The 27765-nt window shown below is 35.2% G+C and overlaps 1 pseudogene across 1 annotated transcript; it reads left to right on the forward strand.

The window, feature by feature from the left end:
* Positions 1 to 4014: 4014 nt before the first annotated feature.
* On the forward strand, positions 4015 to 5249 carry LOC308499230 (adenylate kinase 4, mitochondrial-like; annotated as a pseudogene). Its single transcript has 2 exons — positions 4015 to 4123; positions 4605 to 5249. The product of its transcript is annotated as an adenylate kinase 4, mitochondrial-like (transcript).
* Positions 5250 to 27765: the final 22516 nt, after the last annotated feature.

Below are 27765 nucleotides of genomic sequence, written 5' to 3' on the forward strand. Positions count from 1 at the left end.
GTTTGGTCTGAAACTGAACTGCAATATCTTTGAGGTATGCGCGTGTGTGTGTGTATAAAATATAATATTATTTAGTAATAACAAAGAAAGAAATCCTGCCATTTGGAACAACATAGATAGAACTTGAGGTTATTATGCTAAGTTACATAAATCAGACAGAGGAAGACCAATGGACCTTGAGGCCATTATGCTGTTAAATAAATCAGACAGATCTCACTTATATGTGAAACATAAACAAAAATCCAAACTCATAGATACAGAGAACAGCCTGGTGGTGGCCAGAGGCAGGGAGTGGGATGAGCAAAAGGATGAAGGTGGTCAAAAGTTATACACTTCCTGAACTAAGTCCTGGGGATGTATTACATAACATGGTGACTACAGTTCATACTACTGTACTACATATTGGAAAGTTGCTACGAGAGATCTTAACAGTTGTAATTGTGCAGTGATGGTTACTAACTAGACTTATTATGTTGAATATTTCACAACATATGCATATAGCAAATTGTTATGTTGCACACCTGAAACTAATGTTATTTGTTAATTATACCTCAATGAAGAAAAGAAAAAAAATGTAGGAGAAACTAAAATTATCAGTATGTACTGATAGCTCTGGTTACAGTTTATTAAGGCAGAAGATTGAGAATGTGCTGTTACAAAATAAATCCTCAGTGTTACCTATATATTTTTAACTATCTGTGATAATTTGTACCTTTAAAGTAATACCAAAATAGATCACCCATGCCCTTTCCAAATCTGACCCCCAAAGCAAAGCATCATAAACAAAATCTCAGTATTCAATCCCTTGCCTTTTATCTCATAGGTTAGAGTATCATGCATTTTTCTTTTCTATTTTCTTGAAAGTGATCTGAAAGAGGTAGTTCTAAATACTGAGAAATAAACTAATAACACTAAGTATATCTGAGAGTAAGTTCGTAGTAAACTCCTGCCAGTTTTTGAAACTGTGTAGATCATATGATTTTTGTATAATCATGATATTAACAAATATTTTAACAAATCATGGTGTTAACAAATATTATTCTAAATAATAATAATAAATTAAAAGTAATTAATATTCATCACATATCAAAAGTGCAATAAATATTACCTACAATTAGTATTACACAGCATATCCAATTGTGGCCCTTAGCTCATTCAAGTGTTTAATTGATTGTAGATTCAACAATTATCCAGGTATTTAATTTGTGTTTATATATTAGGTTTTCAACATCCATGGCTGAGTACGGTAATTTCTGAAATAATTAGTTGAAACATTTTTATTCGTTATACTTATTTTTCAAATGTAATAATTAATATAGATTTCATTTATTCAAATAATACATATTTATTAAACATCTACCATGGGTGAGGCACAGTGCTAGGAGCTATAGTTTTGAAGCAATGAAATATGATCCCCTCTGACTTGTACTCTACTTGAAAATTATACCACAAAGATCCAAACATTTGGGAACTTCACCCCTCCAGAGCAAAGCCAAGTAAAGAGATGTAAGTGAAAAAGAATATTCCATAGGCTGATAGAGATTCCAAAATTTACACATGAAGGCTGTGAACTCTTAGGAGAGCATATTGCTCCTATAGTAATACAATTTCAACATGTATAGTTCTTCTAGTCAGAGAACATGGGTAGGAAGTCCTAAAAGGTGAGAGTGACCTAATATTGCTGCTAACCATTGACCTTAATAACTCACCTTTCACACTGTAGAAAAGAGACTCAAATAAAAACACCAACTGTTTTACCCCATGAATGTACACAGCAGAAGTTACAGATAACCAGCTTACAGAAATATTTAGTTTGACATGCAAAGATTTTTATATTTTTAAATTAGTTGCAGTAATATAAAATTGAGAGATTTTTACACAGGAATTTGTATTTCTAGCTTCTCCTGAAACATAGAAAATCTGGTAAAAAATATACCTCAATCTTTTACGATAATAATTTGCTAAAACTGAATATTGGCTGCACTCTTTAAAAATAACATTCACTTTCCACTCATTCACTTAACAAATATTTATTGAATATCTATTATGTGCTAGACACTACTTTAGATGATGAACAAAAAGAGACCAGCTCACTTTCCTCATGGCACTAACATACTCATAGGGAGGGAGACATAGAAAAAAAGCTTGCCGACAAACACGCATATAAAACACATTAACATGGTCATAAATGTTATGATTGATACTATACAGGACAATGGGACAGAAAGTAACTGTTCAAATTCTGCCTTCTCAATGAAGCATTTCCCAGTGAGGATTTAATACTGTAACCCAAGAATCTTCAAATTATAGCCTGTTGGTTAAATCAGCCAACTGCTGGTTTTTATAAAGTTTATTGGAACACAGCCACATCCACTCATTAACACACTGCCTATGACTTCCTTTGTGCTATAAGGGCAAGGTTGAGCAGTTGCAGCAGAGACACTTGGCCTGCAAAGCCTAAAATATTATGTGGCCTTTTATGGAAAAACGTTGCTGACCAGTTCCTGCTGGTACTCTCAATCCCTTTTAATGTCCCTAACTTTTTATTTTCTAATGGCTGTATTACCTCTAAAATTCTATTTACTATATATATATTTATTTTATAGCTTTTTGTCTATTTTTTCCTTGTATTAAGATGTTAACACCATGAGGGCAAGATCTTAATTCTGTTCATATATGTATCCCAAATGTTTGGAATATGGTAGATACTCAATAAATATTTGTAGACTGATTGGATGAGGTTAAAGAAATAAGGAGTATTCATCGTACAACCATGGAAAGCATGGGGAGGAATTTGGATTTTACTCTAAATGTATGGGCAGCCACAGGAGGGCTTTAACCAGTGGAGTGACTTGATGTGATCCAGGTCACCACATCTCATGACTTTCTACAATCCTTAGTCTGATCCATCTTAGTCCGATCCATCCGTGTTTCTTGCCCAGCCGGTACTATAGGTCTTAGTCCAGTGAACACTCTATGACTGAGAAATGATTACTATAATGAAATCTCAAAAGACTAGTATTTAATGACTCCACCTCAGAACATTCCTTTGTGGGCAGAAGACCCAAGGAGAGATGGATTTATTATCAAGTTCTGCACAGGTCTCCAATAACATTAAATGGCAAGCTCAAGGATTTTGAAACAAAATTTTTATGGGAATTTTGTAACTTTTATATATTAAATTTGCTATAATACTATAAGTTGTCTTCTGAGAAATAGATACAAAGCTATGATTGTAATTAGATTACCATAAACCCAGATTACAAATCAATATACTGGAGTGTACTTGTGTCCAATCAGTGGGTTATAGGTGTGCTGAGATATCAAATTTCCTCCCTTGGGGGTAACCAGAGTCTTACCCCTCTCACTCAGTAATGGCCTCATTCATTTATCCAGATATGTTATAGAATAATTATCATTTTATATGAATACCGTAAGGTTAAGTAGCCCTGCGATGGACAACAATCATAATTTATTAATGATGTTTGTTTTCCAAAAGAGAAGAAAAAATATTCTATTTGTGGCTATGGTTAAGATTACGAGGCACATTAGGACGATTTGACAAAGATTTCTTGAGTATATTCCTATTTTTAATGAATTTACAAACTAGGGGAAGCACATACCAACTATAGGGAACACTGATATAATGGATATACAGGAAGGCTTGACAAATTTCATTTGAAGGATTAAGGAAGGACTCAGGGGGAAAAAATGGAATATGAGCTACACATTGAAGAGTGAAGACATTATGTTGGGGTAGAGGGAAAGGTGACTGCTAATTGGCTCAGCATTGCTGTCCCAGAGATTAAAGATAAATTTCACATTCTATGGAGTGAGAACCAAGGTGAGAATAATTTTCACATTCTTGGGTTGGTCCAAAAACAATCAGCCCAAATTAAGATGTATTAATTCCTTCATCAAGCAGAATGAAATGGTTTTTCATTTATGCCTCCTTAGGACTGGGCCAAATCACTAGGCGTCTCCCTAGGAACTGGCTTCTATCCCATGTCAACCATGGAGCAGCCTGTCACTCTCACTGCAGAAGTGGGAACTGTGGAAAGCAGAATAAGCAAGTCAGATATCTCACTGAGGAGACTGCCTCAAACTCTGCCTCCATTCATTGGTAGGTAGAGTGGAGTCCTGAGAATATTTAGCCATAGTCTGGGAATCATACACACACACACACACACACACACACACACACCAATGAAACTTTCCTAGAGTGTCACTTGGTCTTTCTTGATTATTCTCAAAGAAAAATCAACAAATTAAAACAGTTTGCCAGTGTCAAACAACAAGTGTGTGATTCAGAGATTCCCAGACTTCCTTGGTTTACAGGACTCTTAGTCTGGGTAATTATTTCATAGTGGTCAGCAGGCCACAAGCAATACCTAACCTTTCTGTTTATGAAGTAATTAGGCTCAAACAACTTAATAATGTATGCTTAACTTAGTAATTGAAAAAAAATGCAAGTGAGTCCCTAGGCAAGTAGGTGTCGAGCAGAAGTTGTTGGAGGCAGGGGCAGAAGAAACCAAGTTCCTGGGGCTTCTCCTAGGCCACTGCCCAAGTTGCTGGTGTGGCTTCCCCATTCCTCGTGAAATCAGCTGCTTCCAAAGCCCTGAGCACGCTCGTCCTCGGGCCGCCGAGCTCGGGCACCCTGTGCCGGAGAATCGCCCAGAACTTTGGTGTCCAGCTTCTCCCTAGTGGCTATTTCTTGCGGGAGAACATCAAGGCCAACGCTGAAGTTGGTAAAGCAGTACATAGAGAAAGATCTTTTGGTTCGAGACCACGTAATCACATGCCTAATGGTGTTGGAGCTGGAGAATAGGTTTGATCAGCACGGGCTACGAGATGGTTTTCCTAGGACATTAGTTCAGCCGGAAGCTTTGGACAGAATCTGTGACCTGGATATGGTGATCACTCTGAACGCTCCATTTGAAACGCTCAGCCGACATTGGATCCACCCTCCTAGTGGGGGGGTTGTATAACCTGGAGTTTAATCCACCTCATGTTCATGGGATTGATAACATCACTGGTGAACCATTAATCCAGCAGGAGGATGACAAACCTGAAGCAGATGTTGCCAGGTTAAGACCGTACAAGCATGTGGGAAAGCCAGTCACTGAACTATACAAGAGCCAAGGAGTAAGCCTCCGATTTTCTGGAACAGAGACTAACAAAACCTGGCCCTGTTTACACGCTTTTCTCAAACAAAGATCACATCTTTTTATTCCAAAGAAGCATACTGAGCATGCCCAGTGGAAGAACTAGGAGAATATAGTCACTCTTTCAATTGTTGTGTAAATTGGTGCTGTGTCCCAATTAGGAGCTAGCTGAGATAGCTTGCAGCACCTTTTCTAGTTTAAATGGTGAACTGATATGAAAATTAAGAGTAGAAAGAGTTAATGAAGAGGCTCTTCTCTGCCTTTCAAAAGGAGAGTTATCTACATATGTTAAAGATGTCTCTGCACCTGTCTCAAGCTCTTCACAAGAAAGCAAGCATAGACTGGACTTCAAACGGTGTGTATCCCAAACTCTAGCTGATTTTTGATAATCATGTTGTTGCCATGGTAGCCTTCTTATACGTGATGGTGGTGGTCTCTGGTTCTCCCCATCCCCTAAAAGCTATTGAACCATAGCCCCAGCAGGCCTGAGAATGCCAGGAGCTGTAGCACGGGCTTTGTCCACGTTCTCTGGTTTGCGTCCCCCTGGTGACAACAGGACTGCAGACAATTGCTCTCAGTTGGTCACTTCTCTGACTTTGAGCGTATCCACAATTCACTTTTTCTGTTAGAAGTAACATGTTTTCTGCATCTACATTCCATAGAATCTCTCCTTTTCATACATTCTGGAATGAACAATTTGGCTTCTGCTATTATTATCAGATTGTAGTTTTTTACATTTGTTTCCTCCCTTCCTAGGCTATTAAGTAATACAGATAGTTATTGCTTTTATCCCTCTGAAATGCCTTTCTAAGATAGGAGACAACGACAGCTCACTTCATGCACCAGGAACTGAGCTATGCAGAGGATCTACGTAAACTACTGGTCTGCTCTCATAGGAGGACACTGCTCCTTTCTTTTGTCATGGAAAAATAAAATCCTCAGAGTCTTTGCGAAATTCTCCAAAAGAAGAAGGAGAAGAAGAAGGAGGAGGGGGGGAGGGGGAAAGAGAGGGGGAGAGTGAGAAGGAGAGGGGAAAGGGGAGAGGGGAGAGGGGAGAACGAGGAGGAGGAGGAGGAGGAGGAGGAGGAGGAGGAGGAGGAGGAGGAGGAGGAGGAGGAGGAGGAGAAGGAGAAGGAGAAGGAGAAGGAGAAGGAGAAGGAGAAGGAGAAGGAGAAGGAGAAGGAGAAGAAGAAGAAGAAGAAGAAGAAGAAGAAGAAGAAGAAGAAGAAGAAGAAGGAGAAGAAAGAGAATTATTCACCTACTTAAGTGTTAAAAGATGCTATCTTATGTATAGATCTAATAAGACCGTATGGAATCACTGGAGTAAAAGAATAATTTAGCTTTTTATTCCAGACCCAAAAGAAGAAGAAAAAAAGCATTTTTAAAATGCTGCTAAATGTTAATGCTGATAGTGTTTTTCTCGTGTGAGTGACCCAAGCATATTATAGTTGGTAAAGAGAATGGAACCTGTGAAGATGAGGAAACATGCTCTATTAGCTGTGCCCAAACTAAGTATGAAGGCTTGACAATTATGAGAAAACAAAATCTTATTTTTTTTTCCTATTCAAAAGATTCTTTCTTTAGGGTGGCCATTGGGGTCTAGAAATATAGATAATACTATTTTTTCATTCATTGTAATATAATACCGATAAACCATTTATTAAAGGTAAAAATAATACATATAAATTAAAAGAATTTAAAAAGATTTTAAATAACAGGAATAACATCCTAAGTGAATAGTGAATGTCTGCTCTTGGAAGGTCTTAAACCTTGGAATAAGATTAGATTCTGCCACCCTCATTTCCTATTCGATATTGATTTTCATTCCTCATTTATTTTGATGATGGCATTCAATGAAAACTAGGTTTCAAAAAGATACGACATTATCAAAAAATGTAGTGCAATCTAATGTTGAAATATGAACTACCTCAAGCTCGTAGTTTATGACATATCTGACAGATGCTGCATTTTGCTGTGTTTTTCTTGTATATTTAGTATCTGGTGAATGGAATCCCAAAGAGACCTTTGATACACATCAAGTCAGAATTGTGTTTCTGAAGGGCCATGAGTACAGCAGGGTTTTCAATACCCATGTCGTTTTCCATGGGCTTGTTTGTCATTTCAGGGATAAATAACCACTTGGGCCTCATTTTTTTGTTGTTTTGTTCCTAAAAATACAGCTTCAATTTATTTTTCAAACCTCCAAATATCTCTCTATCAAACACTATTGATTTGCTACATATTTAAAAGCACAAAGGGAACAGTCAAAGGACTTTTTGTGTGTGTGACCACTTGCCCCTAGTAAATATGTTCTGTACAGTTATTATTTTTCTAAAGGATTTCTTTAAAATGGAGTAATAGGTACTCCTCACCAACTTCTCTATTACCAGACTGCAGCCAAGTCCCTTGTAATTTTAATGCCCCTAGTATTTTAGAAGTTAGACTTAAATAATGTAATCCTCATTTGGGCTCTGTTCACATGTTAACCACTCTTCTTGCTCAACTCCTGTTGTTCTCACAGTATAATTTTGTGTTGCTGATGTGCTGTTTCCTTGTCAAGCATGGTGTTGAGGAGAATTTATAAGTTTGTTTTGCTGAAGAAGGGAATGTCCCAAGGTAGCTGTGACCAGTTGCTGGTGCCCAGGAATCTAATGTGAAAAAGTGTTATCTGTGAGTAAAGAAACACAGGCTTCTCTCTCAGTTTTCTGGGACTCCTCCTCCCCTTTTTCACCTTTAAAACTCTGCCCCAACTTCTCCCCAGGAGCTTCCTGAATCTTTCCTGTCTCCCTGTTGTTTCCCTTATGCACAAGCTTAATAAACCTTTGCCTCTCGCCTAAATTTTCTTATGGTGCTGTCTTGATTTCCATCTTGGGAGATTGCAAGAACCCAAAGTGGTGGTAACAAGACCCTTTACCCAAACATCTGTTATTAACACTTATGTATCCTGACCATATTTAGATATTACAAAATAGTAAACAGGGAACATGCAACTGGAAGAGCAGATAAGAGAAGTCAAAAGAATGGAAATAAAAAATGGAGAGAAATCTTTAGCTACTGATTATTATATCATAAGTTGAAAGCATCTAAAGCCATTACTATAAAAAGCAATTTATGAAAGTTTTATTCCTAACTGTAAAATTGAGAATGCATATACATGTGTGGGTATATATAGAGAGGGTGCCAAAAAATGTATACGCATTTTAAGAAAGAAAAAAACTGTATTAAAATTGTCATACTCAATATATACCAATAACAAAAGATGAATACAAGTCACGTTTGACCTCTGCAACTACAAGAGGTGCTCTTGTCCAGACATTTCTGATTACGGTGAACTACTGCTTGAGCAATGTTTACCAAAGTGTCCACTTGTATACATTTTTGGCACCCCTGGTGTATGCATGTATGTGCATGCATGTTTATGTATACTTGTATGTGTGTTTATATATAAAGCATTTCCTTAGAGAACCCAAATTTTAAGACAAACAAGAGGAGATCTGAAACTATTCAAGAGTTAATGTATTGTAGCTTACTACATTAGGCAAGAAATAAATTATAAATTATTATCCTTTTTACAGATGAGGTTAGGTACTTTAAAAGATGATTCCATTAGTAAGTTTTAATGAATTCTCTAGAATAGGTCTGCAACTACTTAAGGGATTAATCTTCTAATCAATAGACAGGTAATGCCTGGCTGTCTTTTAAAGGAACCAATGTTAAGAATGGTTGAGCATCACATTGCAAAGTAAGATCTTCATACAGATTTGTTCCTGATGTCAAGCATGGTCATGTGGCTCTGTACAGGGTCACTGAAAAATCCTAAGAGTCATTGTTCTGATTCTTTCATCTTTAACAGAATGAATGTTTAACATCTTTAACTTTCATCTTTAACAGAAGAGGATAGTCCCTCTTAATGGCTTTGTACTGTATCTTCCCTTGGATAGAATGGCAGGACTAGCCAATGAGACTAATCACCTCCAGGGGAATGGAGAAGATGCCTGGATAATTTAAGGAGCTGTCAATGAGAGAAAGAGGGAGGAAGGAGAGGGCACGGGAGTAGGAGGGTGGAAGGAAAGAGAGAGGGAGGAGGAGGAAGGAAGAAGGAGGAAAGAGGGAGAGGTGGGGAGAGGAGAGTGGAGGGAGAAGGAGGAGGAGGAGGAGGGAGAGGGAGAGGGAAAAGGAGGAGAGAGAGGGACAGGATACCTAGTGAAGAGTTTCAGGTCCTCCTCTTTGTGTACTTGATACAAAAGATAAGAAACATTCACGGCCCTCATGGAGGCTGCATGGTTTGGCCCACTCCATGGAGCTCCATTCACAAACAGTTGCACAACGGAGGTTGTTATTCTCTACTGAGAATAATGTTATCTACTATGCGAATGAGTATACTACTATTCTCTAATGTTATCTACTATGTGAATGAGTCCAGCTGGAGTTACACAATACTGTAAGCCCTGAGATCTTTTGATAATTTGAAATAATTGCCTCTAACTTTAGAATTTTCTAAGAGAAATTTATTACATTTTATATTTTAAATGAATAACAGAATGTTTTATACTGAAGCTAGAGCACCAAATAAAGAGAGGCTTGAAACAAGCAAAACGTGGGTCCTATAAATTCATTTTTACATGAATATTTTGTTAATACTATTCTTTAAACAGAGTGAGTGACTTTAAGATCTGTCAGTTTTCCTTCTGCATTGAATCTTTCAAATATCATGACTCCATACCAGCATCTTGCCTCATCCTTAGATTCAGAAAAGTTGAAAACAACTTTTTAAGTACTAAACGGTAATCTCCTATTCCTTAGCTTCCTTGATTTCCCTAAAAAGACTGATCTTCTATTCTATCAATTTACAGAATCACTAAGTGCACACATGACTCAATATTTGGTGTGTTTTCTTTGCTACCATTGATTAATCTGACTCCATTATACTCCACTACCAATTCATTTAGTCCATCTTTCAAACAAAATGAGTAAACTTATAATTAAAGTTTAAAATCGTAATAATTGCACCTAGATAGAAATTGAAAAATAGCAGGTCAACATTAGTCACTTTTAAGGACATAAAATATTTCCATAAATCTGTAAGGACAAACCTTTCAGTTTCAGAAAAATGGCAAATTTATGACTCTTCTCAAACAAGTTGAAGACTTTGATTGCAAATAATTCATAGACATCCTAGCAGGAATATGCATAGGTCAGATACATGATGCTTGATTTATTTGAATTCAATTCAAATACAGAACTGGTTTTCCCTTCTGGCAGTTTTCTGAAATGTACATTATAGCTTTGTTCAGTTAAACAAGTTATCACACTTGAGCCTGTGAAATGCTAATATATTGCACCCAGTCTCTAAGTGTATTGATTTTACTTCTTTGGTGGAACAAATTTCAACCCTTTAATGGAGAAAACTAGAATGAACAGATATTTGTGTAATGTATATGTTAATTAAAGTACATTATTCCCTGGGAACTGGTGAACAAAGAATGCATTATTGCATATATTTTAAGGAAGACATTCAGTCATATAAGATTGAGGAGCCATAGGACAGTATAGTGTATTGCTAAATGCTGCAGTCACCTGTTATAATAATATACTTTTAAAAAATTAAAGAAAGTCATGCTTTTAAAAATAAATTGGATGTTTTAATATAGCAGAAATGTGATTTCCATCAAATATTGTGTCATTCTGATGTTCACCAGGACCCTATAATTGCCTCACCTGATACATTTTCTTCATAGCTATGCTTATCCCATGGGCGGTGGGTTTACATTACCGTAAACATTAGTTTTGTCATTTGTGTTGAAAATTATCATCCCACTCTTTCACCATCCTGTTCTCAAGTATACCAAAGGCTTACAGCTCAAAAGACAAAACCCAGTGTTTCCCAAGTGCAGCTACACTTTCATGTCAGTCCAACACACAAAGCAACCAATGACTGTCCCATAAAGGCAACGCAACAGAAATCCTTTGGGCTTCAAGCAGTCATCCCGTAGCATGCACACAAGCCTCCAACTTGCCTTTCATCTGCTCATTGATCTAGTTTCCAAATTTTGAGGGTTTTTTCATTTGTTGTTCACTCTGGTTCTAGTGTTGGTACCTGTCCCCCAGATAGCCATCAAGCTTTCTGGGTTGACTTGCCTACAAACTCCCTCTCCTTCAGACCAGCATGACCTTTCCTGCTTTCTACAACCAGTACCCACTCAACTCATTCAAATCTTTCTTTGAAGAAAAGATGTCTTACAAGTATGTGTGTTTCCACACATAGATAAAATGTGCATGATCACAATTGTAAGTAAATTACAAACATAAAATGTCACATAGAGTTAGAAAACTTTTAGAAAGAAAAAGTAAAATAGAGCATTAACAAAGCCAAACAAAGCCAAAGAGTGGGTTTTTTCAAAATACTGCAAAACAGATAATCTGAAAAAATTGATCAAGATTAAAAAAAGAGAAAAATTACAAATAAAGAATATCTAGAATTTTAAAAAGGGAAATATTGCATGGTATAGTACATGAAAAGTAATGGAAATAATATGATCAACTTCCTAAAAATGAAATTTACAACTTACATAAAATTCCCAGGGAAAAAAAGAAAAGCCTCAACAGACTTCTTAATATTTAAGAAATATGATTGATAACTAAATATCTTCAGAATAGAAGAAATAACTGGCACAGATGTTTTCTCTAGTAAGTTCTAGCAAACATTCAAAAAGCAATTCCTAATATTGATCACAAACATTTATGTGGAATTGTAGAAGAGGCAACACTTTCCAACTCATTTAACAAGGCTAGTAAATCATTGATACCAAAACAACAAAAGACTGCATGAGTTATGAAAAGCATTAGCCAATATGCCTAAGAAATGCAATTCAAAAGAAACTATTAACAAATTTAATATAGCAAAATATATCATGACAATTCGGAAATGTATCCAAGAATATAAGATTAACTGATTATCTAACAACGAGCCAAAGTAATGCAGAACATTGATATATTGAAGCAAGAAACTCTCATGATTATCTCAATAAATACTGAAAGATAATTTGATAAAATCAATCACATGATAAAAATCTTAATAGAAGGAGGAAGAAAAATACTAACTTGATATAGTAGTTAGCCTTCAAAATGGCCTCCAATGATTCTTACCTCCTGGTATTTATTCACTTATGTAATTCCCTCTCACACTGTATTGAGCTGATCTGTGTACCCAATAAGACACTGTGGAAATCAGTGTGTAATTTTGAACGCTCCTATAAAAAACATTTTGGCATCTGTTTTGTTGTCTCTTGAATTGCTCTCTCTAAGGGAAGTCAGCTGCTGTGTTGTGAGGGCAGTCAAGCAAACTTAAAGAGAAGTCCATATAGAAAGGATTTGAACCCTCCATCCAGCAACAAGCACTAACTTGCCAGCCATATGAGTAGGCCATTTTGGAAGCTGATACTCCATATCTAATCTTTCAGATAACTAGAACAGTGACTAATATTTTGACTACAACTTACTGCGTCTCTAGCTGACGTTTGACTATAACTTCATAAGAGACCCCAAGCCAGAATCATACCTCTAAGGTGCTCTCAGGTTCATTATCCATAGATAATATGGATACTTATGGTTGTTTTGAGTCACAAAATTTTAAAGTTACCTGTTATACAGCAATAAATAATTGAAATGCCTGATAAAATGTTTTAATAAAAACTTGTCGAACTCTTAATACACAATAATGAAATATTGAAATATTTATGTTAAATAAAAAATAAAACAAGGAATCCTGATATCACCATTTGTTTTCACTATCATATGTTAAGAAGATCTAGCCAGCTCAATAAAATGGGAGTAGCTTTTCCTACAGGAACTGCTGGTTTGAAAGAACCCTGGCCTTTTCTTCTCTCCACCGTGGTGTGTACTCATTGACTGATATCTCTGTACTCCAGAAATGGGGTCATCTGGCAGATACGTCATTTTGCCTGCAGTGTTCAAGGCTCCCATTTGACCAGTTATTGTGAACTTTGTTCACACAAACTTGTGCAAAAATGACAGCCATATGCTGTCATTGAATAGCAGCAGGTCAACAAACCAGTGCTAAATCTTGGGATATTAGCAGAACCATGGCTTGAATTCCCAAAGTTCAAAATGGTGGATACCTACAGTTCTAGACAAAGTGTTTTCGGCAATATGTGTTCGGGGGGGGGGCGGGGTCACATTTTCACCAACCAGAACCTGGCGCTGTTGGCACTGCTGAGTGAAAACTACATATCCAGAAGTGATATGCCACCTGTTCCGCCTTGGATACCTCAGACTTACCAGTGCTGGCCACAAATAAAAGTCATGGTATTGAGAAAGTTCCTGAACTTCTTTTGGTGGTTGAAGATAAAATTGAAAACTATGAGAAGACAAAGGAGGCCGTCTTGCTTCTTAAGAAGCTTAAGGCCTGATCCAGGCCTATCAAAAAGTCTGTGCCTCTCAGTGAATGAGAGCTGGTAAGGTCAAAATCAGAAGCCATCACCATATCCAGTACAGAGGACCATGCACCCTCTATAATGAGGACAACAGCATCACCGAAGCTTGCAGAAACATCCTTGGAATTACTCTGCTTAATATAAGCAAATTGACTTTTTTGAAACTTGTTCCTGGTGGGCATGTGGGACATTACTGTATTTAAATGGGAAGAGCCCTCCAAAAGTTAGACGATCTGTATGGCACTTGGCATAAAGCTACCTTCCTCAAGAGTAACTACAACCATCCGATGCACAAGATAATCAATTCAGAATTTAGCAGAATCGAGAAAAGCCCAGAGAGCTAAAGAGCCCTCCGAGCACCACCCAGGAAGATTAATTGCAGAGTCCTGAAGAAGAAATCTAGTGAAACACCTGAGAATCATGCTGAAGCTAAACCCATATGCAAAAACCACGTACTGCAACACCACCCTTCCTCAGGCCAAAAGTCGGAGCCTCCAGATGGATAAGGCAACAGAATCACTTGAAGCCAAATCAAATGAGAAGGGGATTCTAGGCAAGAGGCCTGTGGTCGGTGTAACTGCACAAGAACTTCATGTCTTTAGCATGCATTCTGCTTTAATCCAAGGTAGCTTTGTTTAGCCTGACAGAACTATGACTCACTTGCATTCTTTCCCCCAAATCCCCTTGCCTGTACACATACCATTATGTCCACTCCTTTTGATCATTAAGCCCTTAGGACATTAGGTGCTGGTCAGCGTCAGACTCACTTAAGAATAAAGCTTGAGGTCTATCAAACATGACCAAGATACAATAACCAAACCTCCAACTACAATAAGGTTTTAGTCAAACAAAGATAACACCTTGGCCTTAGGTATGTTTCAGCTCCAGACTCAGAAGCAGAACGGGCCCGCAGACTGCATCCCCTGGAAACCTCACAGAACGATGTCCTGAGGGACACCAGGACTTGAAGCCATGATCCATTGCTCCCTGCCTTAGCCTGGACCAATCAGCACAGCCCAGGACCCTAACTCCCATAGTAACCATGATCAATGATTTCCCCTTATATAACTTAGCCACTACAGGTCACCAGGGAGCCGGGTTCTTGAGAGCAGTGGTAGCTCCCCTGTATTTGTGGGCTTGGCCTCAATTCCTTAAATAAACCTTTACTTCCTTTGCTGCTATCTCCTGTCCATGTTTTGTTTGGCTTGGATATGTGTGGGCAAATGGGCCCGTTGAATCTCAGTAATACAGGGAAGAAAAGAAAGAAGGCTGTTGGTACTAAGCATTAGAAGTTTTTGGTGAGTAAAGGCTGCAGCTACTAAGAAACCAACAGCTGAAAGAAGCCAGCAGAAAAGAAACCCACTAAGAAGGAGAAAAGCCTGCTGCGTAAACTTAAATTTGTTTGTTCCACAAAGATCAAATCATGTTGGACAGCTTACTTTGAACAAAGACTTGATCAAAGAGGTAGTGAGAAACAAACAAAAGGATGGGGTAGTTATAAAGATTGTGAAAGAAAAAAAAAACCTCATTATTTACAGATGAAAAGTTGTCTTCATAGACAATATAAAAGAATTTACAAACTATTAAAATTATAAGAGAATTTAGTAAGTTGGTCAGATAGGAAATTAAAATATTATATTCACTGTAATTCTTTATACCAAAAACAAATAGCTAGAAATGCCATAAAAATATGCCATTTGAAATAGTAACCACCACACGCATACACACACACACACAAAAAAAAAAAAATCACTAGGAATAGATTTTAAAAAGAATGTACAAGAACTTTTTGTAGGATAACATTTTATTAGAGGCAATAAAGAAAACTTAAATAAATGGGAAAATATGCTAGATATTTTCATTTTTCTCTCCAGATAGACTCTCAACTCTTCACACACTCTTGAAAACTGAATCTAAGGACTACTTCAATGGGCTTGCTTGAGCTCTGGATTCTGGTGGGCATCAGCAAATGAGAAGTACTGGCAGGAGATTAGAGAGCAAATAGAGAATATTTATTCACCCAACACCCTCCCTGCTGGATTGGCATAGATTGATTAAATCCATCTAATAAAGGTCATAGCTACAATTATCTGTTATTATATATACAATATAATAATACGTAAATGAAACATATTTAACCTAAAATGTGAAGGGAAAGGAGAAGTAAAAGTGCCAATTTAGGAATGCTATGAAACTTAAGTTCTTATCAGTTCAAAATATGGTATTATAATTTTAAGATATTTCTATAAGTCTCATGGTAACCACAAGGGAAAAACCTGTTCTAGTTACACCAAAATCATGATAAAGGAGTCAAAGCATACTGATATCAAAAGCCATCAAATCACAAAAGACAGCAGAATAAGAAGCTAGGAACAACGTATCTACAAAAAAGCAGAAAACAATTAACAAAATGGTAATAGCAAGTCCTTACCTATTAATAGTTACTTGAAATATAAATGAATTAAATTCCCCAACCAAAAGACATAGAATAGTTGAATATATACAAAATGTAAAAATATCCAGTCTATAAGAAACTCACCTTAGTTTTAAAAACACATATGCTGAGAGGAAGGATGGAAAAAGATATGCCAAGCAAACGGTAACCAAAGAAGGTAGGCATGACCTTACTTACATTAAACAAAATAGATTTTAAACTAAGAATAATCAAAAGAGATATCTGTACCCCTGTTCACTGTAGCACTGTTTACAATAGCTAAGACATATATCCATCAACAAATAATTGGACATATGTCCAACAAATCAATGGACAAATAAATGGATAAAAAGAAGCTATGTGCATATATATATATATATATATATATATATATATATATGTAATGTATTATTTATATATATGTGTGTATATATATTATATGTAAATACACACACACACACAGAGTGTAATACTATTCAGCAGCTAAAAAAAGAATCCCTGCCACTTGCAACAATATGGATGAATCTTAAGGGCCTTATGCTAAGTGAAATAAGACAGAGAAAGACAAATATTGTATATTTCATTTATATATAGAATCTTAAAAATCAAACAAACCCACCAAACTCATAGGAAAAGATCAAATGTATACTTAACAGAAGTGGAGGGATGGGAGAATTGGATGAAGGTGGTTAAACGTACAAACTTCCAGTTGTAAAGTTAGTACAATATGATGACTATAGTTAACACTGTGGTACAGTATATTTGAATGTTGCTAAGACAGTAAATCCTAAAAGTGCTTACAATAGAAAGGAAAAGACCAAAACACTTTTTTTTTGTACCTGTATGGGATATTGGATGTTATCTAAACTTATTGTGGCAATCATTTTGCAATATATGTAACTCATACTGTGCCTTAACCTTACACAGTGCTGTATGTCAACTATATCTCAATAAAGCAAAGAAAAATTTAAAAATGAAATACACAGACAAAAGTGTACCAGCTTCCATAGTAAGCTCTGTGTTGTCTGACTCTTGTAGGTCAGAGATGATAGTAGAGGATACAGCAGTGGAATTGGGTTCCCTATTTTTATTAAGACTTGTAAGATCCTACATGGAAAAGGTCATGTTGCTGAACTTGAAAATCAGCAGCTAAAATTAGGCACAATTGTCACAAAAATTCACAAGGACAGGGTGGCAATCAGAATATTTGGAACCCATAGGGATCTGTGGGGATTATTAATTGAGCACAAGTTCCCTAGAAATGAAATAGCTAGAAAGTTTATTAATGTACCGCTTGACTTATACAGGACAAAAACAATCCTACATCTGGCTCACCCCAGTAGAGAATTGTGCCCTCTTTAGGATACTCAGACCTAAGCTAGTTTATGGACCTAGAGTCCGTTCATAGAATAGGAAACCATACAATGCAATCATGTAGTATACTGCATATCTTACCTCTAGCCTTCCCGACAGATACCTGTGGCCATTTCCCATCACCTTTGTGCAGTCTAGAAATAGAACCCCAGAGACCCTCTGGACATAATTAGGTACTGACTATTCACTGATGCTAACCCCTAGGAATGGAAGACATTAATATATTTCACAAGTCAAAAAGGGGATTTATGCAAGTTAGATGATAAACTGTTTACTCCAATACATCTCAAAATGAGCCCAGTGAATGCTGACACATATCCTATGGTGATTTATCCTACCCAAGAATTAAGACTTAGTACAGGAATAGTAGAGAGCACAGTGGTTTTCAAGACTTTTCATACATCAGCGTCTCCTGGAAGACTTGTTAAAACACAGACTGCTGAGCACCACCCCTAAAACCTCTGCCTTAATAGGACTCTGATGGAGCCCACTAATATGCACGTCTAAGTTTCCAAATGTTAGTGATGCTTCTAGTCTGGAGATTATACTTTGAAAATCCTGCCTACCATAATAGTCTTTGTTCCATCGTTCAGGTAACAAATTGAGTGTTCTAGCTCAGTGGTTCTCAGAATATGGTCTTCTAATCTGTGGAATGAGGGCCATTCGCTTGCATTTATCTTTTCTGAATAGTGCAAAAGCCAGATTTCTTCTAATACCCATACACATCAGCACAAACTCAATCAGATAGTGATGTCAATTATAGCTGTCTTTCTGAATGTGGTATTTTACTGGAACAAAATAATACAACTCTTTGCAACTAATAGACAGATATTAACTTGACAAATTTTTCCTTTTTCCTATCAGCAAAGTTAGTTAGAAGTTATTTGTCTTAACATATTAGGGAAAACGGTATTATGATCTTGTCACCAGACTATATTAACCCTCCTGCTCTCTGTCCATAATATATTCCAAAAGAAGCTTGATTTTTCTGATCTCCCACAAAACATTATGCTGGTTCATTGTATTGATAACATTTTCCTCATTATACCTAATGAGTAGGAAGTAACACATGTGTGCCAGAGGCTGGGCAATAAATACTCATGAACATTTAGAGGCATGCCATATCAGGGTTTCTGATTTGTAGCATGTTGGTATATCTTTTATAGAGTAAAAAGGGAACTGCTATTCTTTGCCCTGCACAACAATAAAGAAAGAGACTCAGTGGTGACGATATTCTAGACTTGGGAGTAATTATAATTTATTCAGGCATGCTCTTTCAAGATGTTTACTGGGTTAACAGAAAGCCCCCTGATTTTGAGAGGGGACTTAAAAAAAAAAAACATCACTGCAGCAAGTATAGGCTGCAGTGCAAAGGGCCCCGTCACTTGGGACTTATGACCCACAGACATACTATTTTGAAAATATCTGTGCTGGAGAGATGCTGAATGAAAACATCTATCAAGGACCCCTTGGAGAGTCTCTTTTATGAGGGCACTAATCCCACTCTTGAAGGCTCCACCCTTATTACCTAATCACTTCCCAAAAACCTCACCTCCAAATCCCATCACACTGAAGATTAGGTACCCACATACAAATTTCTGGGGGACCCATATATTCAGTTCATTACAGAGTAGATGTGTTTCCTCTTAGCATTTCACCAAATCACCCAACAAAGAAATTTTTGCTTCCTAGTCATAGCAGATTGAGATTAGTGTGTCTGGAGGTCTTGGAGACCTTGAACTATGTACCTAATCTATTGTTGCTTAAAATTTGGGTTGTTTATAGTTATGAACTTGCATAAATTATATTTTAATGGATATTCTTGTGTAAGACATGCATAGTCCTATCAGGAGTAGTAGAATTGATAATTCATTTGATAAAGCTTGGTTAACTTTATAGGAGACAGACAGTTTTCCAAAGTCACTGTCAAACTTTTAGAATCTCAACACACAAGTTTCTGTTGTTCTACAGCCTCCAAATCCTTGGAGCTTTCAGGGTTTTAAACATTAGCTGATCTGATAGGGATAGTGGGATTTTGTTTTGATTTTAAATTTAAAATCACATTGTAGATGTAATTTGAGAACCTTCTCATATACTTACTGGTCATATGGATATCTCCTTTTCTGTAGTGTTTGTCTAAATCTTTTGCTCATTTAAAAAAAATAAATTTGTTTCAATAAGTGCTGTTGGGAAACCTGGACAGACACATGCAAGAAAATGAAGCTGGACCACCTCCTTACACCAGAAACAAAAATAAATTCAAAATGGCTTAAAGACTTAAATGTAAGATCTGAAACCATAAAATATCTAGAAGAAAATATAGGAAGAAACTTCATGGACATTACCCGGAGTAAGATTTTCACTGATATATTCCCTCGCGCGAGGGAAGTAAGAGAAAAAATAAACACGTGGGATTACATCAAACTAAAAAGTTTTTTCACAGCAAAGGAAACCATCAATAAAACAAAAAGGGATCCTACTGAATGGGAGAAGATATTTGCCAATGATATATCTGATAAGGGATTAATATCACAAATCTATAAAAAACTTACTCAACTCAACTCCAAAAAAACAAACAACCGATTAAAAAATGGGCAGAGGACTTGAGGAGACATTTTCCTAAAAAGGACATACAGAAGGCAAGAAGACATATGAAGAAATGCTCAACCTCACTAACCATCAGAGAAATGCAAATAAAAACCACAATGAGATACCACCTCACTCCAGTCAAAATGGCTATCATCAATAAATCAACAAACAACAAATGCTGGCGGGGATGTGGAGAAAAGGGAACCCTAGTGCACTGTTGGTGGGATTGCAGATTAGTGCAGCCACTATGGAAAACAGTATGGAGGTATCTCAGGAATCTGAAAATGGAACTACCCTATGATCCAGTAATTCCACTCCTAGGCATCTACCCGGAGAAATCCAAAACTCCAATTCAAAAATCAGTATGCACTCCTATGTTTATTGCAGCACTTTACACAATAGCCAAGATATGGAAACAAACAAAATGCCCATCGGTAGACGACTGGATTAAGAAGCTGTGGTACATTTATACAATGGAGTATTACGCAGCCATAAAGAAGAAAGAAATCTTATCATTTGCAACAACATGGATGGATCTAGAGAACATTATGTTAAGTGAAATAAGTCAGAAAGAGAAAGACAAGTACCATATGATCTCACTTATATGCGGAATCTAAAGAAAAGAATATGTGAATGAACTAATCAGAAACAGTTTTGAGGACACAAAGAAAAAAACGAGAGTTGTTAGATGGGCGGGGGTGGGGGGGGTTGGGGATAAGGGGAAAGGTGAAGGGATTAGGAAGCAGCTGGTAACCACAAGATGGCGTCAGGGTTTTTTGAAAATTAATTTGGGGAACTTATTCCAATTTTAGTATATGTGCTGCCGATTCGAGCACGGGAACTTATTCAATAATGTTGTATTTGTTTACGTTTGTAGATGTGTTGAATATGATTTCTTGGGAAATAAACAATATTTCTGAATCAAAAAAAATTTAAAAAAAATTAAAAAATAAATTTGTCATTTTACTATTGATTTATTGGATTTCTTTATATAGTCTGAATATAAATCCTTTGCCATATATATGTTTTGTGAACATACTTTGTATCTGTGGTTTGTCTTTTTATTTCCTTGACTTTATCTTTTTGGTGTGCAGAAAAAATAATTTTAGGGGGCGGCCAGATGGCTCAGTTCATTAGAGCATAGTGCCCATAACACCAGTTTCGCCTGTTGGATTCCCACATAGGCCAGTGAGAAAGAACAGCTTAAGCTTGGAGCTGAGTTGTGTCCCCACAACTAGACTGAAGAAGAAAACAACTTGACATCCTGGAAAAACACCCTGTTCCCCAATATTCTCCAATAATAATAATAACATAATTTTAAGTCTAATTTTTCAACATTTTTTATAGTTAGTGCATTTTTTGTCTTCATTAAGAAATATTTTCCTACTCCAGGAGATTTCTCTGTTTCTTTGTAGAAGCTCTAAACTATTAGCTTTGACATTCAGGTTTATAATCCATTTTGAATTATTTTTGGTGTAAGAGGTATGGTGGCAGGGTGTCAATGATGATTAATTTCATAAACATTTTTTTCCCCATTTGGATATCCAATTTCCCCATCAATATTTGTTGTGATGATTAATTTTATGTGTCAACTTGACTAGATTAAGGGAGGCTCAGATAGCTGGTAAAACACGATTTTGGGGAGTGTCTGTGAGGATGTTTTTGAAAGAAGTAGCATTTGATTCAGTAGACTGAATAAAGAGATACACCCAGTATGTGAGAGCATTATCCAATCCACTGAGGACCCAACTAGAACAAAAAAGTGAAGGCATAATGAATTATCTCTCCCTCTCTCTCTCTGAGTTGGGACAGCCGTCTTTTCCTGCCCTTTGATGTTGGAGCTCCTGATTCTTGGGCCTTTGGACTCATGAGACTTACAGAAGAGCCCCATTTGTCTTCATACTCAGACTGAATTATACCACTGGCATTGCTGTTTCTCCAGTTTGCAGATAAAGCAGATTCTGCGACTTAGCCTCCAAAATTGCATAAGCCAATTCTTATAATAAACCTTCCTCTTTTGTGTATATATATATATATATATATATATATATATATATATATATATATATCCTATTGGTTCTATTTTTCTGGTGAACCTTAATAATTCTTTTTAATTGAATAATCTTTATTCTATTAAACTGCATTGATAACTTTGTCAAAATCAAGTAATTGTATATTAGAGTTTACTTCTAGATTCTCTTTTTGGTTCCATTGATCTATTTGTCTGTCTCTATACTAATTACTCAGTTGCTCAATTAATGTAGTTTAATTGCAAGTCTTGAAATATGGCAAGTCAGCATTTATTTTTTCTTTTCCAAGATTGCCTTGACTCTTTTTCTTCTGCATGGATATATAAGTTGTATATATAATTGTATTGTAATTATATTTATATATTTTAATTATAAATATGTAACTATAATTACATATAGAATAAGTTTACTAATTCTCTTATAAACTTTCCAGTTCTAAAATAAAAACCTGCTAGAATTTGGAAGTGGATGAATGTGAATCTAAAGATCAACTGCAGGTGAAACATTGTCTTAACATTCAGATTATCAATTTGTGGCAATAGTGTAACTCCATTTATTTAGATTTTTAATTTCATTCAACAGTTTTCAATGTATAGGTCTTACACATGGTTCTTTAAAATTATCAGCATTTTATAGGGCTTATTGGATGCCATTGCAAATTTTATTATTTTCCAATTATATTAATTACTTGTGCATATATATAAGAACATTTTCTTTTTCTCTCTGTGCTTAAGTTTCAATAATTTCCAATGACTCTCTTTGAAGTTAATCTTTTTTCTTCTGTGCTCAGTTTAAGCTGATCAAATGCATTATTCATTTCAAATGTTATATTATTCAGTTCTAGAATTTCAATTTTTTAGTTTCCTTTTTTTTCTGCTGAAATCCTGTATCTTTATACCACTTCCTGCAGCTTTTCCTCTAAATCACTTATTTATAATGCTTATTTTTAGCCTACTAGTGCCTGCATTTGTATCATCAATGGTTCTGCTGTTTTGACTTTTTTTTTTTTACTTTTTATTATGAGTCACATTATCCTGCCATTTTGCATGTCTCCCAGTTTTGTTTGTTTGTTTGTTTGTTTGTTTTTGCACTGCATTTTAGGTATGAAATAGCAGTAGAGACTCAAGTGGACAATTAATTCTTACAGAAGGGACTTGCTTTGTTTCTTTGTTATGCAGTTACGTACTTATTTCTTCACTTTAAACAGTAGTTTAGGTGATTTGTGCTCTGTTCTCCACAGGGAGATAGGCCCTGCCCTCCAGCAGGGCTTTGAAATTTAATCAAAGAAAAATTAAGCAACTTCTCCTCATTTTCCAATCATCCTTCAATTTTTCAGGACCACTGCTTAGTCACCCAACTTCCTTAGGTGGAGAATTGGTTGGCAGCCCTGATAGCTAATTTGTAGTGGTAAAAATCTCCTTTTCTCCTTACTGTTCCTATGCCTAAAATGTTCCTCTGCCACCCGATGTTTCCTACAGACTCACCAACTGCATTAACAAACACAGAATGTTGCTGGTCTTTGCTCATCTCTGAAGGGCTAACATTTTTCTAAAATTATTTTATTTAGACTCCGCTGTTCCCAAAACTCTTTGATGACTTTAAAAGGTATATAGATTTTCCCTAATAAGATAAGTGTATATATTTTTCAAAGTCATCAAAGAGCTTTGGTAACAAAGTTTAAATAAAATAATTTTAGAAAAATGTCACATCATGGACAGGTAGGTGCCCGACCACTGCAGTGTACACCTGAAGCTGAAGCTGAATAATGATGACTGTCAACTATAATTATATATATATATATATATATATATATATATATATATATATATATATATATATATATATTATATATATATAGTCACATGATGTGGAGTACAGCATAAGGAATAGAGTCCGTGGAACAGTAACAGCTATATACGATGTCAGAGGGGTAGTGGAGTGGTGGAGGGGGAGGACATTATCAATTTGTGAGGGGTGTATGTGTCTATTACATTGATTTGTACACCTGAAACTAATAAAAAAAATAAATACATGATTTGCAGATATTATATCTAAAAATAAAGGTATATAGATTTTCAAGCTTATGCTTTTTCTTAATGTCACAGAGTGATCAATGTCTTTTTTGACCATCTACTGTGTTTCCCCCCAAAAAAAAGATCAGGTCTCTTATTAATTTTTGTTCCAAAAGATGCATTAGGGCTTATGTTCAGGGGATGTCCTCCTGAAAAATCATGCTAGGTCTTATTTTTCGGGGAAACACCGTATGATTTAACCAAAATCAAAACTCCAACATGCATATTTTGTTAACTAATTTTTCTCCCAGTCTTCACCCATTTTTTACTTCTGTCTTATATGATGAACAAAGAACAGTATTTTAAAGTTCAGGAAGAAGTATGACTGAATTGCTATAATATCAGAATGATATAGTAGTTGTTGGGACTTGGCATGGGGACATATGTTTTCAATAAAACAAAAGGCAAAAGTGAATGCAGAGGAGGAAAAAGTCTGCAGATTTAACCTTCACATTTTCCCACCGTGCTCTATGTTCCAGAAAATGATTTATGAACTTTATCAATGAGCTCCCATTTAATGCCAGTTGGGTTCAGTCACTAAGCCAGAGGCACTAGTAGAAGTGGAAGCGGGGCACATCTGAGTATTCTGAGATGCTTGGGATATATTATACTATATATTGATCCAGTGGTGTTTGCAAAAGGATGTGTCCATTAATTAGTCTGAACACTTAATATTTGTGCCCTTCATGGTGTGTAAACTCCAACTCAATTTTTTAAAATTATAAAAATATACATATAATCAACATTCTACTGAATAGTAAACTATTTAGTTTATCTCATGAGTTCAAAAACATGATAAAGATGTCCTCCACTAGCACCACCTGTACTCAACATTGTAGAACTTTGTGAATAGTCTTCTCTATTGTAAATGTCAAAAAAAAAGCATATGGTTTAGGTAAAAAAAAAATTAACTGTCATTATTTCACACATAGAAAACTTTTAAAATTATTAAAAGTAGAATTGAAAAACAAGAAATTTAACAAGGTCTCTAGATACAAGGTAAATATGTAGATAAGTATATATTTCTACATACTAAAAGGTAAAATTATAAACTCCTGTTTTCTTAAAAACTAAACCAGTTATATTAGCATCCAGAACCATCACAAATAAAAGAGAATAAAATCTTGGAAGACATACACATAGAAATATTACAAAACACTTTTTAAAGAATTAAAGATGGTCTGCCTAACTAAATGGAGCTTTATGAATTAAAATATTCAGAAGTGTTAGATGCTAGTTATCTCTAAATTGATCTGTAAATTAAAGGAAATCCTATAATATATGTGTTTGTGTATATAAATTCATAAGGTGGTTCTTAAATATATCTGAGACTGCAATGGGTCAAGAATAAACAAGACAAATCTGTGGAAGAAAAATAAAATTGGAGAGATTTTATTACCAGATATCAAAACTTATTATAAAGCTATACCAATGAAGGTCATATATTATTGGTATGAGGCAGATTAATAAATCAAGGGAATAAAATATAGAATCCAGAAAAAAGACTCCATACCTATGTAATCATTGGATTTATATCAAAGATGACCCTATGATATAGTGTGAAAAAAACTGTCTTTTCAATAATTAATGTTGAATCAATTGGGTATCCATATAGAACAATATTTAATCTTGACACGTACCTCACACCATAGCAGAAATCAATTCCAGAAAGACTATAACTTTAAATGTGATAAATTAAGCAATAAAAACTCCTGGAAGAAAATATGTTAGACTATCTTAATAAGCGTGGGTTGGCAAAGATTTCTTATACTAGACATAAAAACATAAAACTATAAAATTTTAAAAACTGATAGATGAACTATATTAAAATTTAAAATATCTATTCATCAAAAAATTGCAGAGAGTAAAAAGACAAAGCAAAAAGTAGAATATATATACCTGTGTGTGTGTGTGTGTGTGTGTGTGTGTGTGTGTGTATCCAGAATATATGAACTGTTTTGAACCAATAAAAGAAAGACAACATAATTGGAAAATAAGAGACTTGAATAAGCAAATAGGATATCCAAATGACCAACAAATGAAAAAGTGCTAAATTTTATTATTCTTCAAGACAAGGAAATTGAAACCAAAATGCACAATGAGGTATTACCACACATTTGCCAAATGGCTAAAATTAAAATTAAAATTAAAAAAATATGAGAGTTGGGTACTAGATTTATCAGGGTGATCACTTCGTAAGTAATACAAATGTCTAATCATTATGGTGCACACGTGAAACAAATTAATATTGTGTCAACTATAATTGAAAAATAAAAAAATATTAAAAAGATAAATAAGAGTATCATGTGTTGGTAAAAATGAAGCACAATGGAAACCCTCATATTACCATTGGAAGTGTAAATTGGTACTGCAAATTTAAATATATTTTGCAGCAGTTTCCACTAAATTGGTATCATAGCACATTCTACGACCTATTGATTCCATTTCTATGTATATATGAACCTATGTGCACCAAAAGATATGTACAAAAATGTACATAATGACACTATTAGTAATAACCCCAAACTAGAAACCAAAGTCTTCAATTGTGGATTGGATAAAACATGGTCTGTTCATTTAATGGAATATCATATAATAAAACTGATGCAAATATTTTTGCATGCAACAAGAATTAATTTAACAACACATATTAAGCAAAAGAAGTCATATGAAAGAAAATGTATACTGTATGATTCCATGTAAAGTTCCACAATAGATAACTGCTTATCTTCTAAATCTTCAACAATGTAGTGTGCATCTTGATTTGTACACTGTTTGATATGCATAATATACATTATTAAATGTGTACTGAAAAGAATCAAATATACATTTACATGTTTCCAAGAACCTACTTCCAAGGAAAGTATATAATATAAATTAAGTCACCAGTACAATAAAAACATACATACAATGATATAAATTGCAGCATTTTTGATGGTCAAAAAAAGGTAAAGTCCCTTCAATAAGGACTTTATAATAAGTAATGATATGTGCACATCATTTAATATTATTTAGCCATTAGTTATACTATTTGGCCTGGAAAGATTTCTCTGAAATATTTGAATAAAGCAAGGTGCTAAAAAGTAAAAAAAGTGTGTAGAATATTTAATTTTTATAAAAATCACCCATATATGTGTGAGTGTATATGTATGTGTGTGTATATCTATATATATATGATTATATATTTTGTATTCATATAAATTTTTATATATTATTGTGAGATCATGGAGAAATCTTGAATAATTCCTACATTCTTGGATAGGAGGCAAAGATTGATATGTGTGGAAAGAGGATAAGAACAGGAGAATTAGACAAATTTAAATAAAGAAAAATATGTGCCAAATTTTCTTATTTTTGTTACAGTGAATAAATATGTGTAAACAAAAACTATAGAAAATGAAAGTATTAAGAACATAAAAGAATAAAGACCACAAAAATAAATACAAAGGAAAATTACAGACCAACCTCATTCTGATCACAGATGCAAAAATCTTTTAAAAAATATTAGCATACCAAACATTTCTTTTTAAAAATATACCATGGGAAGTAGGGTCTAGATAGTGGAGTAGGTAGATCCTGAAATCATCCTCTCTCACGAACATCCCCAAACTATAACTAAGTATAGAGTAACCATTGCTGACAATGAGT

Source organism: Rhinolophus hipposideros (assembly GCF_964194185.1).
Source record: "Rhinolophus hipposideros genome assembly, chromosome: 6".
Taxonomy (NCBI): domain Eukaryota; kingdom Metazoa; phylum Chordata; class Mammalia; order Chiroptera; family Rhinolophidae; genus Rhinolophus; species Rhinolophus hipposideros.